The following is a 17,968-nucleotide window of genomic DNA, read 5'->3' on the forward strand; positions in this document are numbered from 1 at the left end:
AGTCGGGACGCGCCGCCGGGAACAAAGGAGGAACCGGAGTGGGGCCGCCGTGAGGGGGAGACCTGGCACGGGACACCTTGTAACTTTGTCAGCGTCCTTTATGTGGCGGCTATTTGCACACCTAGGGTATGTGAGCAAAGAATTTCACTGATTTGTCACGGATGACAATAAGCCATTCATTCATTTATACATGTTCAGGAGTCTAATTCCCAACCATATGTTCTGTGCCAACTTGAGGGGGGAAACTCATTGGTAGACAAAGTGCTGGAGTAACTCAGTGGGACAGGCAGCATCTCTGGAGAGGAGGAAACTCATTCCCAGCCTGTCCATGGTCCTATACCAAATTATGCACATTGGCAAGCATTTGGGACTGAAGGATATTACTCCAGACTGATCTAGTACTTGTACAGCACAAGATATTCATCTGTTTCTTGGATATTCATTAGGGACCTAGGTGTTGAAGTGTCAGTTTTAGACATTAGAAATACAGTGCAGAAAGAGGCCCTTCGGCCTACCGAGTTCGTGCCGACCAGCGATCATCCCTTGCACTAATCTTCACACTCACACTAGGAACAATTAAAAAAACTTACCGAAGCCAAATAACCTACAAAACTACATCTTTGGAGTGTGAGACGAAACCGGAGCACCCAGAGAAAACCCATGTGGTCACTGGGAGAACATACAAACTCTGCAGGTCGGGCAGCATCTCTGGAGGAAAAGGATAGGTGACATTTAGAGTCTGGATCCTTCTTCAAGCAGACCTATCCTTTTCCTCCATGCTGCCAGCTTTCCTCAGATGCTGCCTGACCTGCTGAGTTACTCCCAACATCGAAAGGAGAAACCTTTAACTGGTTAATTTTAATTATGTTCAGTTGAACACCCCAAATCATTTACATCTCTACCATGTGACTTAAAGCTGCAGCCTTCTGAGATATGACAGGTAAGTCATTCGACCAAAGGAGAGTGGTGTTGCCTTCGCCTCTAATTCCTCATCAGACAAGTTAACAAATTTTCATTAATCTTCAGGATATTCAGATTATTTACACAGGTGGAAGAGTAAACAGGTGTTTACAATGGTGGCACGGTGGCGCAGCAGTGGAGTTGCTGCCTTACAGCGCCAGAGACCTGGGTTCAATCCTGACTGTGGGTCCTGTCTGAACGGAGTTTGTACGTTCTCCCCATGATTGCGTGGGGTTTATCCGGGTGTTCCTGTTCCCTTCCACTTTCAAGTCAAGTCAAGTTTATTTGTCACATACACATACACGATGTGCAGTGAAATGAAAGTGGCAATGCCTGCGGATTGTGCAAAAAAAGAATTACAGTTACAGCATATAAATTAAAGTTAATACAGAGAAGACAAAATTTAGTCCCTGGAGTTATAATAGTTAACAGTCCTGATGGCCTGTGGGAGAAACTCCGTCTCATCCTCTCCGTTTTCACAGCGTGACAGCGGAGGCGTTTGCCTGACCGTAGCATCTGGAACAGTCTGTTGCTGGGGTGGCAGGGGTCCCTCATGATCTTGCTTGCTCTTGATCTACACCTGATGTATAGGCTCGGGCCGCGTGGATGCCGACATCGGGAGCTCCGGCAGCGGCAGCGTGTTCGCCCGCCCTGTCCTGGGCAGAGCTGTTCCCAAACCAGACTGTAATGTTGCCGGACAGGATGCTCTCTACAGCCCCAGAGTAGAAGCAATGAAGGATCCTCGGAGACACTGAATTTCCTCAGTTGTCTGAGGTGGTAAAGGCGCTGCTTTGCCTTACCCACCAGTGCGGCAATGTGTGTTGTCCATGTCAGATCCTCTTTGATGTGGACTGCCAGGTATTTAAAACTGCTCACCCTATCCACAGTATGTCCAAAGGCGCACAGGTTTGTGGGTTAATTGGCATCAATAAAATTGTAAAAAATTATCCCTAGTGCGTAGGATAGTGCTAGCTGGTCGGCAGGAGACTCGGAGCACCTGTTTCTGGTAGGCGGAAGGACCATCAACCTCACTGCTCAGTTGGTATCTTCATGCAGTATTGTCTTTCTATCGATTGGGATTTTGTTTTTCATATTGACCAAAAATACTCATTCATTTCACTTCTGACCCAAGTGGCACAAAGTGCAATTGGTGCTCTCTGAATATTAATAATAATATTATAATATTATTAATAATATTGACCAAGGATTCAATCTTCAGTGCACGCCATAAAGTGCTTTCACCATTGTCCACGTGGACCAAAACCGCAGTGAGTAGAAGACAGTGCTGGACTAACTCAGGGAGTCACGCAGCATCTATAGGGGACATGCTTCGGGTTGGGACCCTTCTTCAGACTGATTGCTGTTTTGGGGGGAAGGGGAAATGGAAATGGAAAGGAACTTGGGACGGGGAAAAGCAATGAGTGGTACAGATGAGAGGGTCTTTGATCTGCAGACGATGGTGCAGCGGTAGAGTTGCTGCCTTACAGCGAATGCAGCGCCGGAGACTCAGGTTCGATCCTGGCTACGGGCGACATCTGTACGGCGTTTGTACGTTCTCCCCGTGACCTGCATGGGTTTTCTCCGAGATCTTCGGTCTCCTCCCACACTCCAAAGACGTATAGGTATGTAGGTTAATTGGCCGGGCAAATGTAAAAATTGTCTCTAGTGTGTGTAGGATAGTGTTAATATGCGGGGATCGCTGGGCGGCGCGGACCCGGTGGGCCGAAGGGCCTGTTTCCGCGCTGTATCTCTAAATCTAAATCATAAGTGATCGGAGCAGAATTAGGCCATTTGGCCCATCAAGTCTACTCTGCCATTCAATCATGACTGATCTAACTCCCTCCTAACTCCATTCTCCTGCCTCCTCTCCATAACCTCTGACACCTGTACTAATCAATAATCTATCTATCTCTGCCTTAAATCTATCCACTGACCTGGCCACCACAGCCTTCTGTGGCAAAGAATTCCACAGATTCACCACCCTCTGACTAAAGAAATTCCTCCTCATCCTTCTTAAAACAATGTCCTTTAATTCTGAGGCTATGGCCTCTAGTCGAGCCGAAGGACACTGACGGTTAGGCAAGGCCAGGCTGACCCTGCAACACCGCCAGGACAACAGACCTTCATGGTCAGATCAAGACCCCTGCACCTGCAACAGCCAAACTAGCGACTCTGCATACTGTCTCAGTGTTGTGCTGCTATACTACTGTATCTGCGATGCTTATCTAATATGTATCAATAGACAATAGGTGCAGGAGGAGGCCATTCGGCCCTTCGAGCCAGCACCACCATTCAATGTGATCATGGCTGATCATTCTCAATCAGTACCCCGTTCCTGCCTTCTCCCCATACCCCCTGACTCCGCTATCCTTAGCTCTATCTAGCTCTCTCTTGAATGCATTCAGAGAATTGGCCTCCACTGCCTTCTGAGGCAGAGAATTCCACAGATTCACAACTCTCTGACTGAAAAAGCTTTTCCTCATCTCAGTTCTAAATGGCCTACCCCTTATTCTTAAACTGTGGCCCCTTGTTCTGGACTCCCCCAACATTGGGAACATGTTTCCTGCCTCTAACGTGTCCAACCCCTTAATAATCTTATACGTTTCGATAAGATCCCCTCTCATCCTTCTAAATTCCAGTGTATACAAACAAGCCTAGTCGCTCCAGTCTTTCAACATATGATAGTCCCGCCATTCCGGGAATTAACCTAGTGAACCTACGCTGCACGCCCTCAATAGCAAGAATATCCTATTTTATCGAAGTGCTTATGTATAGTGTGACTTGTACTGAACTGTATACAAAAATGAATTTCACCTCAGTACGTGTGGCAAATCTACCTCACTCAGTACATGTGACAAAGTACCACACCATTCTTGTCACCAGTCCTTGCCACCACTTCCGTCCGATATTTTTACCAAGACCTGATAATACGGTTGATTCCCCAATCGGCAGGTAGAGGGCACCGTTGGTACAATCCTTCGACTCGAAATATCAGACAATGAACAGGCTGTGATTTATCCGTGAGACGTATTTATACAAATCAGAGGGGCATTGTTTGATAACCCCTCACACACAGTGATTACAAGACTAGATATTATGAAGTACATCTGCAGTATTTAAACTCGTGAAGAGATGTTAGTAAAGTAATTTGTGCATCTTTGTAACTGTAATTGGCGAATGGGAGCGAGGAAGTTATTTGAATCTAATTGCGGTCGCTGGTAATTTGAAGATTTTATCAGTGGCGACCCTTCCACACCAACATCCGTGCAAAGCCATTGTAAAATTAATGACTGGCACCAGGCCCTGACAAAGTTTGCTATCTGCATTCTTCACGCTCACAGTTACTTGCTGGTATTATAAATCACTTTTAATGCAGTCAAATGCCACTTCATGTGAGGCGATGAGTAGCTCCGAGCTGATTAATTCCCGCGGTCAGGGGCTGTGGTCCTTAATCACATACCATTTTTATTGCATAAACTTTTACGGCGTTGAAAGAATTAACGATGATCTTTAAAATGCCAGGAAGACTACGGCCATATTGTCTTCTCGGTGCTGAGTTAAGGGCGGCATAGACAATACACAATAGGTGCAGGAGGAGGCCATTCGGCCCCTCGAGCCAGCACCACCATTCAATGTGATCATGGCTGATCATTCTCAATCAGTACCCCGTTCCTGCCTTCTCCCCATACCCCCTGACTCCGCTATCCTTAAGAGCTCTATCTAGCTCTCTCTTGAATGCAGTCAGAGAATTGGCCTCCACTGCCTTCCGAGACAGAGAATTCCACAGATTTACAACTCTCTGACAGAAAAAGTTTTTCCTCATCTCCGTTCTAAATGGCCTACCCCTTATTCTTAAACTGTGGCCCCTGGTTCTGGACTCCCCCAACATTGGGAACATGCTTCCTGCCTCTAACGTGTCCAACCCCTTAATAATCTTATACGTTTCGATAAGATCCCCTCTCATCCGTCTAAATTCCAGTGTATACAAGCCCTAGTCGCTCCAGTCTATCAACATATGACAGTCCCGCCATTCTGGGAATTAACCTAGTAAACCTACGCTGCACGCCCTCAATAGCAAGAATATCCTTCCTCAAATTTGGAGACCAAAACTGCACACAGTACTCCAGGTGCGGTCTCACTGGGGCCCTGTGAGAAGGACCTCTTTGCTCCTATACTCAACTCCTCTTGTTATGAAGGCCAAGATTCCAATGGCTTTCTTCACTGCCTGCTGCACCTGCGTGCTACCTTTAATGGTGGTAGAGCTGCTGCCTCACAAATGCCTGCAACCCGGGGCTGATCCGGTATGGAGATTGCACGTTCTCCCTGAGACCGCCTGGGTTTCATCCGGGTGCTCCGGTTTCCTCCCACATCCTAAAGACGTGCGGGTTCGTAGGTTAATTGGAATCTGTCAATTGCCTCTAGTGTGCAGGGAGTGGATGAGAAAGTGGGATAACATAGAACTAGTGTGAACAGGTGATTGATGGTCGACACGGACTCGGCGTTTCAGTGCCCGGTGCGGCTCGGCCGCTGGACTTAACATCGCCCGGTGTGGCCGCGGGACGTTTCGGTGCCCGGGCCTTCCATCCCCTTGCGGGGGCTGTGCATGTCGTTTGCCTCGGTAGGGGTCGAGCTGCCTGTCCGTGGGTGCGGGGGAAGAGAGGGGAAGTTTTGTTGCCTCCATCACAGTGAGGGGGTGTTTGGAGTCACTGTGATGGATGTTTGTGTTGGGGTCGGGTGTCCTGCGTTCTTTTCTTTTTGCTGTGTTTTGTGTGACTGCTGAAATTTCGCTCGGTGTTGTGCCGAGTGACAATAAAGTGTTGTTATGTTATGTTAAGGGCCTGTTTCCATACTGTATCTCTAAACATTAAAAAAAAATTAGATGTGACTCAATAGATGAAATAGCATTTGGACGGTATTGAGCGGCACGGTGGCGCAGCGGTAGAATTGCTGCCTTACAGCGCCAGAGACCCTTGTTCGATCCCGACTGGAATTTACTTTCTCCCCTTGACCACACGGGTTTTCTACGGGTGCCCCACACTTCAAAGACGTACAGGGTTTGTAGGTTAATTGGCTTTGGTAAAATTGTAAATTGTCCCTAGTGTGGGATGGTGTTAAGAGTGCGGGGATCGCTGGGCTGCGCGGACTCGGTGGGCCGAAGGGCCTGTTTCCACGCTGTATCTCTAAACTCTAAAGGATGGTGACATTCTCCGTTATCTAACTGCTGGCTTAAAAAAAAAATGGGTGCATGGAAATTGGAATTCAAAGCTTGTTGCTTCGAGGCCCATTCTGTAAATGCGGAAGATGTTCGGTTATGTAACGCAAAGTGTTGCTAGTGGGCGTCTGAATAAATCTTTTGTTTTTGCATAGGCGATGTACTTAGCTCAGATTCTGATGCATGAGCCGCAGGAGATGCTCAACAAGAAGCCTGAAAATTTACAGAACGCAAGGATTTCAAACATAAACAGATTAGATCTAAGTAATTTGGAGCCTTTTCTGACTGGCAGTAACAAAAGGATTTGTAGCCAGCCTGGTCTCGCCACTGCTGATTGTTAATCTGAAGAAGCTATTTTGTTATAAAACTACCCTTGCCAAACATTTGAAGTGAATAATTAATGTAGTTCTTTGTGAGTTACACACAGGCTTTTAGACTGATCTTGTGTTCTGTGAAAAGAATAAAGAGCAAATGTAGGATTCTCCCTCTCTCTCCCAATTGACTATTAATGACAGCGAGGGAGGCTGCAGCTCAGGGCAAGGATTTGGAACTATCAGTTTAGCATTGACACAAGTGAATAGTGCAGGAGATGTTCCATCCACTCAGAATAGGTGCAGGGAGGTATTGACGGCTGGCTCGCTGCAGTGTGTGCCTGACAAGTCAGCCTAAGAGGCAGCAACAACTCATTATCTTCAGAGAACGCAAGCTATTACCTTTACTTTGACTGCATTGCCACGTTTACTTTTGCTGTTGCAAAGACTGCAATGTACAGTTAAATTAACATAATATATTGTCTGCTGTTGGAAGTGGCGCTGGAAGATATTTGTTCTCCGTCTGCCTCTCTGGTGCCCTTTTTTATATGCTGTATAAGCTTTAGACTTTAGAGATGCACCCGAGGAAACAGGCCGATCGGCCCACCGAGTCCGCGCTGACCGGCGATCATCCCGTGCACGGTCATCATCCCACGCACTTGGGACAATGAACTTTTTTTACCAAAGCTAATTAACCGCAAGTCGGGATCGAACCCGGGTCTCTGGCGCTGTGAGGCAGCAACTCTACCGTTGCCCCACTGTGTTGCCCTCTGTGCCACTGTGCCACCCTTGAGCTCACAGCCGTAAGCTGTGCTTTTTTCCCAGGTGCAGCACTGCTAGGTTCTCTCCCAGGTGAGAATTTGGAGTATTGCGTGCATTTTCTGGTCGCCCCATGACAGGGCAGATGTGGAGGGGGTGCAGAGGAGGTTTACCTGAATGCTGCCTGGATTGGAGGGTTTCAGCGGCAGGGCAAGGCTGGAGTGACTTGGATTGCTTTCTCTGGAACGTCAGAGGTTGAGGGGAGATTTGGTAGACGTATCTAAAATTATGAGGCATAGACAAGGTGAAGGTCAGAACCTTTTTCGCAGGATGGAAATGTCCAACACTAAAGGGCATCGACAGCTATAAGGTGAGAGGGGGAAGGTTTAATGGCCATGTTTTTTTACACAGAGAATAGCGGGGACCAGGATTGCATCGCCAGGGGGTGGTGGTGGAGGCAGATACAATAGTACTGTTTAAGAGTCTTTCAAAGAAGCTCGTTGAAGTGCAGGGAATAGTGCGATATGGATCATGAACAGGTAGCCAAGATCAGTCTCACCTGTGCATCGTGTGCAAGAAGGGAACTGCAGGTACCGGTTTACACCGACGATAGACTCAAAAAGCTGGTGCAACTCAGCGGTTCAGGCAGTATCTCTGGAGAAAAGGAACAGGTGACGTTTCGGGTCGAGACCCTTCTTCAGATCTTGGCATCATGTTCTGCATTGTGAAACAAATTCATGTGCCGTATCATTCTATGTTCTACGAGATGGTGATTTGGTATTTACCAAAGTGCCGAACCGTATGTGAGACGTCCACTAAATAACCCAGCATCACTCACAGGGAGCAAAAGGACCTGGTGTTAAACAGCACAAAAAACAAGCCCTTTGGTCCAACTCGTTTACGCTGACCAAATTACCTAACCAAGGTAACCAACATAAACCTGTGCCTGGCCCATATCCCTCAAAACCCTTCCTATCCTTGTACCTGTCCAAGTGTCTGAAGAAGGGTCTCGACCCGAAACGTCACCCATTCCTTCTCTCCCGAGTTTGCTGCCTGACATTGCTGAGTTGCTCCAGCATTTTGTGAATAAATCGAATTGTATCTGCCTCGACCACTTCTTCCATGTACAGAGAACATAGAACAGCACCTCGTAGGATAGAAGGAATGGGTCACGTTTCGGGTTCTTCAGACTCTGAACAATTTTACATTTATACTGACCCATACGTCTTTGGAGTCGTGCCGCGGTGAATAATCGTGTATAATTTTGTTCCCTTTACTTCAAAAAAGAACATGCTTCCTGTAATGGGTGCGCTGGGATGATTTACCAGACTGGTTCCTGGGATGGTAGATCTATTATGGAGGGAGATTGAATAGGATCTCTACTTAGTTTAGTTTAGTTTAGTTTAGTTTAGAGGTAAAGCGCGGAAACAGGCCCTTTCAGCCCACCGGGTCCGCGCCGACCAGCGATCCCCGTACATTAACACTATCCTACACACACTAGGGACAATTTTTACATTTACCAAGCCAATTAACCTATAAACCTGTACGTCTTTGGAGTGTGGGAGGAAACCGAAGATCTCGGAGTAAAAGCACGGGGAGAACGTACAGACAAGCACCCGTGGTCAGGATCGAACCCGGGTCTCCGGCGCTGTAAGGCAGTAGCTCTACCACTACGCCACCGCCCTAACATTGATTAAGATCTCATTGCAATCATACATAACCTTCTTCACTGCGCACCATACCAGCAATTTTAGTGTCATCCACAAACTTCTGAACCACGCCACCTGCATTTACATCCAAATTGCTAATATAAATAACGAACAGCAATGGTCCCAGCACTGATCCAAGTGGCACATCACTTGTTACAGGGCTCCAGTCTGAATGACAAGGTATCCGGACATTCACACCCCAGGGCTTTACGTTATGTAAACCATTGCTTAAAACCCTGAGAGTAAATGTCTTCAGATACCTTGTGATAAAAAAACATAGGACGCAGGAACAGGTGTTGATCACGTAACCCCTCGAGCTAGCTGTGCCTCTCCACAAGATCATGCCTCGCCATCCAGTCTCCATACCCACTGACTCCTTGAATATCTGGAAATCGGCCGATCTTTGCCTTGAACGCAATCAATGAGTGAACCTACATCCTGGCAGGGTAGGCAATTCCAAAGATTCGCCACACTTGGAGTGAAGCAATTTCCCCTCGCTTCAGTCCCACGTGGCTTACCCCTCACCTAGAGATTGTTACCTCCCCTTCTGTACTCCTCCACCAGAGGAACCATCCACCATGCACCTACCCGGTCAACATGTCCTTACTGTTAGCATGTTAGCTTTGTTTTTCTTGCCCAGTGCTGTATCAAAGTTTTTTCTTGCATACATTACCTGAGCAGGTTACATAGAAACATAGAAAATAGGTGCAGGAGTAGGCCATTCGGCCCTTCGAGCCTACACCGCCATTCAATATGATCATGGCTGATCATCCAGCTCAGTAACCTGTACCTGCCTTCTCTCCATACCCCCTGATCCCTTTAGCCACAAGGGCCACATCTAACTCCCTCTTAAATATAGCAAATGAACTGGCCTTAACTACCTTCTGTGGCAGAGAATTCCACAGACTCACCACTCTCTGTGTGAAGAAATGTTTTCTCATCTCGGGAGGTTACAGGGGAGCCACAGAGACGCAGTGGTAGAGTTGCTGCCTTACAGCGCTAGAGACCCGGGTTCGATCCTGACTGGGTGCTGTCTGTACGGAGTCAGTACATTCTCCCTGTGACCCTGTGGGTTTTCTCCGGGCGCTCTGGTTTCCTCCCACCCTCTAATGACGCACTGGTTTGTAGGTTAATTGGCTTCAGTCAAATTGTGCCTAGTATGTAGGGGTGATCACGGGTTGGTGAGGACCCGGTGGGCCGAAGGGCCTGTTTCCGTGCTGTATCTCTAAAGTTTAAAAGTCCAAAGCTGACACTTCAACACCCAGGTTCCCCATGGATGTCTAAGGAATTCATGGATATTTTGTGTTGTACAAGTACTAGATTCAGTAGTTGCATCCTTCAGTCTCAACTTGGCCAACACGGGCAAGTAGGGACATCCCATATATTGGGCTAAATTGGTTTGTCCTATACGGGACTGCCCTTGTCCCGTATTAGGCCCGGGGCGCGCTGTAGGCCTGGACACTGTAGGCCCAGGGGACACTGTTGGCCTGGACACTGTAGTCCCGGACACTGTTGGCCCAGACAGTGTAGGCCCGGAGGCCCGGGCGCCGCCTGACGGAGGTTGCGTAGCAACCCGCCTCCCGGCCCGGGCGGCCGCCAGTGGCGGAGCGGGAGCACGTGGCCGCTGGCTGGGTGAGGTCACGTGGGGGGCGGGGCGACGACGTCACCTTTTGTCCCTTATTTGGGAGTGAGAAAGTTGGCAACCCCTGTGGACAAGGTGGACTGAAGGGCCCGTTTCCACAGCTCCATGGCTCTGTGCATCCACGACTGCATGCAAGTGCTCCAGTGCACCGTGGTCGGATGTGTAAGCGTCAACAGGGGACCAGTAATGACCGGTCCGGTGTGCGAGGGCACGCTTCGAGGCCTGGGTCAGGCGAGCTCGCGTAAGTCTGAGGCCGAGTCACCAGAGTCAACGGCAGATTCCTCGGCAGCCACGAGCTTCCGGTTCCAACGCCGCCGCCACCGCCTGACCCGCAATCTTTTTTTTTTGCGCGCCGCATAGTTCCAGCCTCCTTAAGATTTTGCCTTCTTGCAAATTTAGCTCGGTGACAAGTGTGAAAGGAACAATGTTCCTGCTCCACCAGTGATGAGGTGATTCTGCCGCCTTTGCCACAATTCAATTTGAGTTCCGTGACATTTTGTTGTCAGGCGGCGTGTGCGAGACTGCGTTTTACCGGCCCATTAAAGTACCCCTTCTAAATGAATTAACAATTAAAATCCATTAGAGTTCGCGTTGTTCATTTCGCTCCCTGTCCCTGTGTTGTGATTTGCTAATGAATAAATTACACAGTATAAATTCAACTGTCTAGTCCAAACTCGGGGAAGCAAAAGGCAGATGTGTCAGGATAAGGAACTGGCCTTCAATAATTCCTTTGTGTTCTCATTTACTTCTAAATCAATATAGACTGCAAGCATTGATTTTTCTCCGTGTTTTTTTTTTGTCGTTATTCTAGCTGTCAAGAGATATATAAATGCAGTACCCATCTGCTCAGCTGATTTGAGGAAAAAAAAGCAGACCATCTATTCTTTAAGGAGAGATTCTGTTTTGTACCTTTAAAAGTAAAGTTCACGTTTCTTTGACGTTTTCCCTTTCAAAATCATGAGCAGGTGGGCAGAGGGAGGGAAACACGTGTTGTTCTCTTCCTGTCTGTTGACCTGTTAGTACTCATTTCTTAAGATCTAACTCCAGGTTCAGAAGAATAAAGTGCTTTGAGTTCTCCCTGGTCAAAATGGATTCCACGATTCCAGCGGAAGGATCGTAGGATGGATAGAACCTGTACCGCACAGAAGAAGGCCGTTCGGCCCTCTGAATAGAGCGATGCTGTTAACCCAATTCCCTGCTATATTCCTTTCAAATGACCTTTTCTCGAGTGCCTATTGAATTCCCCTTGGAAACACTTGGCAGATTCTGCTGTGCACTTTCGTAAGGAAGGGGAATATGTTCCACCACATGGTAATGGAGCGGTGCAGCACGGAACCAGGCCCTTCAGCCCACCATGTCCATGTCGGCCACGTTGGCATCCTTGGCTAGTTCCATTTATCTATCGTAGATAGGCACAAAATGCTGGAGTAACTCAGCGGGACAGGCAGCATTTCTCCAAAGGAATAGGTGACGTTTCGGGTCGAGACCCTTCTTCAGACTGAGAGTCAGGGGAGAGGGAAACCAGAGGTATGGAAAAGTACAGAACAAATCAGAGCCGGCACCGACAGCTAAAGAGCCCACAATGGTCCATTGTTGGCTGTTCCTCTCCCCTGACTCCCAGTCTGAAGAAGGGTCTCGACCCAAAACGTTACCTAATCCTTTTCTCCAGAGATGCTGAGTTACTCCAGCCTTTTGTGTCCATCTTCGGTTTAAACAGGCGTCTGCACTTCCTTCCTGCCCGTTCATCTACGTTTGGCCCATGTCCTGGTAAATTCTTGTTATTCGCGTATCTGTTCAAATGTGTTTTGAAAGTTGCTTTGTATCAGTTTCTCTAGCTTCCTCTGGCAGCTTATTCCAGATAGGCAGGGGTGCAGTGCTGCCGGAGTTCACCAGAGTGCCGCTCCGCCACCTCTGTAAGCAAAAGCCAAAATAAACAGCGGGGAATTTTAACCAGCGGTGAATTTAACAGTGGCCGCCCCGGTACCAGTGACAGCTCCGGCACCTAAACAATTAGCCCTGCAACACTGCAGATGGAGGCTATTTCTGAGTCAAAATGTTACCCCTGAGATCTCTCTTCATAAGTTAATAAGTCATAGGATCAGAAAGAGGCCATTCGACCCATTGAGTCTACTCCACCGTTCAATCATGGCTGATCTATCTTTCCCTCTCAAACCCACTTTCCTGCCTTTGCCCCATAACTCCTGACATTGTTACTAATCAAGAATCTGTCAATCTATCTATATGCTAAAACTCTCGTTTGTTTGTTTGTTTGTTCCTGAACTACAGCCAAAACGGTACACGATAGCGCAACAATTTTAGGCCCACCTTACTCACCGTCGTCCCTTTGGTGCTAATGGAAGAAGTTTCATTGAAATCGGTGTTATATTTTTAAAGTTATTCACATTTTAAAGTTTAAAACTATCTCCTAGGGAGGGAGGGAAGGAGGGGGGGGAGGGAGGATAAGGGGGGTTGAGGAGGATGGAGTGGGGGATGGGAAGGGGGAGGGGCGGGGAAGAGGGGGGAGGGAGAGGGGGAGGGGGGGGGGGGGGAGGAGAGGGTGCTGCACCAATGCAGGAGAGGTTTGGGCCCAACGGGTCCACTTGGTCTAGTCTCTGCCTTAAAAATACCCTTAAATCTCGACCTTAAATCTCTCCCATGTCACCTTAAGTCTATGTCCCTTATTTAGAATGTTCCAGCCTGGGGAAAAGACAACAGCTTAATGCCTTCTTAATACCTCTCATGATTTTATAAACCTCTCACCCTTCACCCTCTAAAACGGACTTGGATTCTTTTGTGTAGCTCTTGCATTTGCAGGTGATGTTGAACTGGTTAATCACTCGCACAAAGATAGGTCTGACAATTTGAAGATCTTGGGGAAAAAATCGCCCAAGGACAGGTTAATAGCTTCTTCTTCTTGCGTTTGAGGCAGCAGAAGTTATGAAGCTGCTTCTGCCGTCTCTGTTTCTTGTCGTTCGCATGACTGAGGTCAGTTGACAGGGCTCACCACAGGGAGGTCGACAACGTGAGCCCCTGGTTAATAGCTTAATATCAATCTCGATTGTAAACATGTATTGTCTTTCCGCTAACTGGTTAGTACGTAACATAAGCTTTCAACAATACCTCAGTATACGTGGCACTCAACTCAACTCAACTCAACTCAACTCAACTCAACTCAACTCAACTCAACTCAACTCAACTCAACTCCTCAACTCAACTAAACTAAAGAAAACTAAACTAAACATAGACACCAAAAAAGCTGGAGTAACAGGCAGCATCACTGGAGAGAAGGAATGGGTGACATTTTGGGTCGAGACACTTTTTCAGACTTCAAACTAAACTAAACTAAACTAAACTAAACCAATATCAAAAAGACGGCCTGATTTGCTATAACTCTAAAAACAAACAATTATTTATGTGTTTGCAATTGGGAAAATAAGGAGGTCGTTATTGATTGGAGTCGGTGGGCCGAAGGGCATGTTTCCATGCTCACTACATTAAAAACCTTACATCCGGCTTTTTACATGTCTCATCCCAACTCCTCCCCCAACCCACCCGCCCCATCACTCTGTCCCACCACTGATTTTTAAGTCTGCTTCTTCCTTCAATCTTTCCATTTGGGAGAACTTGCTTCAAAGATTCCAGAAGCTTCGTTTCTTAGTCGAGATCCGGCGCGGAAACAGGCCCTTCAGCCCACCAGGCCCACCAACTAACGACCACCTCGTACAGCAGACAATATGTTAGACACTAGGGACAATTTACAGAAACCAATTAATCTACAAACCTGCACATCTTTGGAATGTGGGAGAAAACCGTAGCACCCGGAGAGAACCCACGTGGTCACAGGGAGAACGTACAAACTCCGTATAGACAGCACCCGTAGTCAGGATGGAACCCGGGTCTCTGGCGTTGTGAGGCAGCAACTCTACCGCCGTGCCACATCGTATTATAACTTGTCTTGCGATGCAAGAATGATCTATGGTACTTTTCACTGCCAGAAGCTGGGTTGAGAGTTCATTTCTTTGCAATTTATGAATCATATAAAAGATTCTACTTTGCAGTTTACTGGTCCAAGTTTTTTTTTTTTTCAGGCTGTTAAGCTTTGCCAAATTGGACATTGGAGCACCGTTTAGAGTCCGCTGTACGGGGTCCTTGATGCTTTCAGAGGCCTGGACCTGTGGATTTGTCTTCGAGACAGCATCCCATCGTTAAATCTGCTGCCCGAGGGATTGCAGTAACCCCTCGACAGAGGGTAGCAGTTTGTTTCACCTTCTACTCCTTTGTTTCCCACGTGCTCTGTTTCTCCTCGAAACACAGGCTGCTCCAGCAGCTTCAAACCCCAGTCCGATTTGCTAGCATCACAATTTTTTTGGAATTCCCAGAATAAAGGGAGACCTGGATTGGGGAGGTGAGGTGGGGTGGGGGGGGGGGGGGGGGGGGGGACGAAGGGACGAAGAACGGTCTGTTCGGAGTTTGTACATTCTCTCCGTGACCTGCGTGGGTTTTTCTCCGAGATCTTCGGTTTCCTCCTGCACTCCAAAGACGTACAGGTTTGCAGGTTAATTGGCTGGGCAAATGTAAAAACTGTCCCCAGTGTGTGTAGGATCGTGTTAATGTGTGGGGATCGCCGGTCGGCGCGGGCCCGGTGGGCCGAAAGGGCCTGTTTCCGCGCTGTATCTTTAAACTAAACTAAACTATACTAAAAAGAAGAAGAGATAAATATTTTGAGTAACTTTATGGCGATTCCTTGGTGTGCTTTGCATGCGAAAACAAAGACTTTCACTGCACCTCGGTACCTGTAATGGTAACCTATCATCACCGTCATCATCAATGATATCGGCACTTAAGAACTTGGTTCACCACTCGTTATCCAACAGGCTAATTACAAGGAAACACAAGGAACTGCAGGTGCTGGATAATTCGGCCCTTCGTGCCAGCACCGCCATTCATTGTGATCATGGCTGATCATCCACAATCAGTAACCCGTGCCTGCCTTCTCCCCATATCCCTTGATTCCGCTAGCCCCGAGAGCTCCATCTAACTCTAATTCATCCAGTGAATTGGCCTCCACTGCCTTCTGTGGCAGAGAATTCTACAAATTCACAACTCTCTGGGTGAAAAGGTTTTTTTCTCACCTCAGTTTTAAATGGCCTCCCCTTTATTCTTAGACTGTGGCCCCTGGTTCTGGACTCCCCCAACATTGGGAACATTTTTCCTGCATCTAGCTTGTCCAGTCCTTTCATAATTTTATACGTCTCTATAAGGTCCCCTCTCATCCTTCTAAACTCCAGTGAATACAAGCCCAGTCTTTCCAATCTTTCCTCATATGACAGTCCCGCCATAACTTTGTGAACCTACTCTGCACTACCTCAATAGCAAATGATCATGGCTGATCATCCAAAATCATTACCCAGTTCCTACTTGCTCCCCATATCCCTTGATTCCGTTAAGCCCTAAGAGCTAAATCTAACTCTCTCTTGAAGACATCCAGTGAATTGGCCTCCACTGCCTTCTGTGGCAGGGAATTCCACAGAGTTCCACTCCGTCTGTACAGAGTTTGTACGTTCTCCCCGCGGCCTGCGTGGGTTTTCTCTGGCATCCTCCCACACTCCAAAGACATCCAGGTTTGTAGGTTAATTGGCTTGGTGTAACTGCAAGATCCTCCCTGGTGTGCGTATGATAGTAGATGTGGATTTTGGGTAGGAGGTAGAATCGGGCCGTGCGGGGCTGGGGAACTATGAGTTTGGAGGCATTGGAGGGTAGATCGCCGGAGATGGTGAGGTCGGTTTTATTTTGGGTAGGAGCCCAGTGGCATGAACATCGACTTCTCCAACTTTAGATAGTTCCTCTGTCCCTCCCTTCCCCTCCTCCTTCCCAGATCTCCCTCTATCTTCCTGTCTCCACCCATATCCTTCCTTTGTCCCGCCCCCCTGACATCAGTCTGAAGAAGGGTCTCGACCCGAAACGTCACCTGTTCCTTCTCTCCCGAGATGCTGCCTGACCTGCTGAGTTACTCCAGCATTTTGTGAATAAATACCTTCGGTGTGTAGGATAGTGCCCGCGTGAGGGGATAGCTGGTTGGTTGGCGCCGACCAGGTGGGCCAAGGGCCCTGTATCTCGAACCTAAACTAAACTACATCCCTCTCACTTTTTCATAACAGCGGATTGAGATGTAACAATGCAAAAAAAAACAAAAAAAAATCTCTTCTCGTGTTCGGGTGGCGATACAATACACGTTATCACCAGCAGGGGGGGGGTTGAAGCCCATGAGGGGGACATGTTCCCCTATTGCTGAGTCCGCACTGCATGGGAGATGATGCAGAGACGAGATCAAGCACCTCCCTGACAAGGCAAAGGGAATGATTAGAGAGAGAGATGGCCCTAGGCTGCAGTCTCCCCTCGGACCTCTGTGAGCAGTGCTTACAGGCATCAGGGAATAGACCGGCAGAATGGGCCAAAGATTGCTTACAAACTCTTGATACTGATTTAAACTCAGCATTGATTTTTCTTTCCGCATTCAAGAAACGGCAGATATCAAACTCATTTCTTTTTTCCCCCCCAAACAGCCCAGGTTTCATTCACAAGCCATTAACTAAAAGATAATTAACTAAGAGGTAAATTAACCTGCAGACCTGCGCGTCTTTGGAGTGTGGGAGGAAACTGGAGCACCCGGAGAAAACCCACGCAGGTCACTGGGAATGTCTGTAAATAAATTCGTGACATTTTCTTACTTTACTTCAGGCGTCACTTTAAAACTTTAGAGATACAGTGAGGAAACAACACTCCATCCCACCGAGTCCACGCCGACACAAGCACTCTCCCACACACAAGGGACAATTTACAGAAGCTAATTAGCCTACAAACCTGTGCGTCTTTGGAATGCAGGAGGAAACTGGAGTACCTGGAGAAAACCCACGCAGGTCACGGGGAGAATGTACAAACTCAGCACAGACAGCACCCGTAGTCGGGATCGAACCCGGGTCTCCGGTGCAGTAAGGCAGCAACTCTACAGCTGCACCACCGTGCTGCATTGTGTTATAAGTTGTATTGCGATGATCTATGATACTTTCACTCCAGAAGCTCTGATACTGATTTTAACTTGGAATTGATTTTTCTTTAAGCATTAAAGAAATGGCAGATATCAAATTTGTTTTTGAGAAGTACTTGGCTTGATATAAATGTCAATTGTTCCCAGTGTGTGTAGGATAGTGTTAATCATCATCATATCATATCATATATATACAGCCGGAAACAGGCCTTTTCGGCCCACCAAGTCCGTGCCGCCCAGCGATCCCCGTACATTAACACTATCCTACACCCACTAGGGACAATTTTTACATTTACCCAGCCAATTAACCTACATACCTGTACGTCTTTG

This window comes from Rhinoraja longicauda, chromosome 11, assembly GCF_053455715.1.
Source record: "Rhinoraja longicauda isolate Sanriku21f chromosome 11, sRhiLon1.1, whole genome shotgun sequence".
NCBI classification, from domain to species: Eukaryota; Metazoa; Chordata; class Chondrichthyes; order Rajiformes; family Arhynchobatidae; genus Rhinoraja; species Rhinoraja longicauda.